The sequence below is a fragment of the Octopus bimaculoides genome, chromosome 9 (assembly GCF_001194135.2).
Source record: "Octopus bimaculoides isolate UCB-OBI-ISO-001 chromosome 9, ASM119413v2, whole genome shotgun sequence".
In the NCBI taxonomy this organism is placed as follows: Eukaryota; Metazoa; Mollusca; class Cephalopoda; order Octopoda; family Octopodidae; genus Octopus; species Octopus bimaculoides.
Genome location: NC_068989.1, coordinates 67,723,626 through 67,725,234, shown reverse-complemented (window position 1 = coordinate 67,725,234; position 1,609 = coordinate 67,723,626).

Here is a 1,609-nt window from a genome sequence, read left to right as displayed (position 1 = left end):
GGTCTGGGAATCGAAACCGCGATCCTATGACCGCGAGTCCGCTGCCCTAACCACTGGGCCATTGCGCCTCCATTTATAAAGTGTATATATAAAGTTAAAAAAATAAATGCGCCCTTTTAAAGCCTAGCCAGTCTCATGGGCCCGGTTTCTCGGTTTCAATGGCGTATGTGTTACCCAGCTGGACACGCACGCACACGCAAACACGTTCGCGCGCATGCAACCATACGCAGACACACACACACTCACAAGCACACGCAAATACACATGCACGCGCACACACACAAGCACACACGCACAAACAACAAGCATGCACACGTAGGCACACGCAGGGACGGTGGTGGAAAGATCTAGTGGAGGCATTGAAGAAAAGTTGGGTGGTAATGGGCTGGTCGAAAGAGGGCAATAGATATAAAGTAAAAACTCAAAATAATGGGTTAATCAGGTTAAGTGTTACTTGTGAAATACAGTTGTTTTGAATTTGCTGCAGAAAGTGGTCTATGTTTGTGGTGATGAGCGGTTGGGAGAGCTAGGAATGTGGGCCAAGGAGAAAAAACTTTGGAGCCACTGGTTTATAATAAATCTCTCATTAGTAAAGCAGCATTTGAACCAAGCGTGAGCAACCCTTTCCGAGAAGCGAGCTGCATGAGATATGGCTTGTCAGCAGGCGGACAGGTAAAGTAAAGACACCACTTAATGACCACGGGATTGCACCTAGAAAGCTACCCTCCGAGGTACAAGTCAGGGCAAGGTTGTTTATAGAAGACCAGCAGTCGCTCACGCATACCAGAGTCTCCCCTTTCTATGCCAGCAGTGTTATCCAAGGGAAAGGCAAAGACTGATACAGCTTGCCACCAGTGACGTCGCAACTTATTTCTACAGATGAATGAACTGAAGCAACGTGAAATAAAGTGTCTTGCTCAAGAACACAATGCATAGCCCGGTCAGGCCGACAGCACTACTAAAAGATCATTGAAGGTAATTTTTCGTTAGGCATACCATTCAGAAAGTCTCGCTAGCCGCGAGTTTCCCACAAAGGTAATGATATTAGATGCTACCTTAATCATCAGATACTCATTACACTTAGAATTATCTCTATATGTCATGCAGTAATAGTCTATTTGTATTCATTTAACCTTGTATACATTTTAACGCTCATTTTTTTATCTTTCATTTGTTCCTTACTACTTTTGGAGTTATCTACCTTGATCGCTAATTTTTAGTCCGCGGACTAAATTACTGTTGGTGTATGTTAGTAGGCTGTACGCCAGGATTTCTCTTGCTTTGTGTTTAGTGGTACTCTTTTCAATGAGGAACGCACGCGCACACACACACATATACACGCGTGCACACATATGCACGCATACACACACAAACATGTGTACATACACGCGCGCGCACACCCATACATGGGTTACACGGGTTCGCGTGCAAACACACACACACTCACACTCACACTCATGCACAGAGAAAGGTGGGCAGACACACACACACACACACACACACACATGCACACCTGAACACGTGACGCACACACACACATACACCACCACCACTACCATCACTACCACCAACACCACCACACCCCACACAATCACATGCACAAACACAT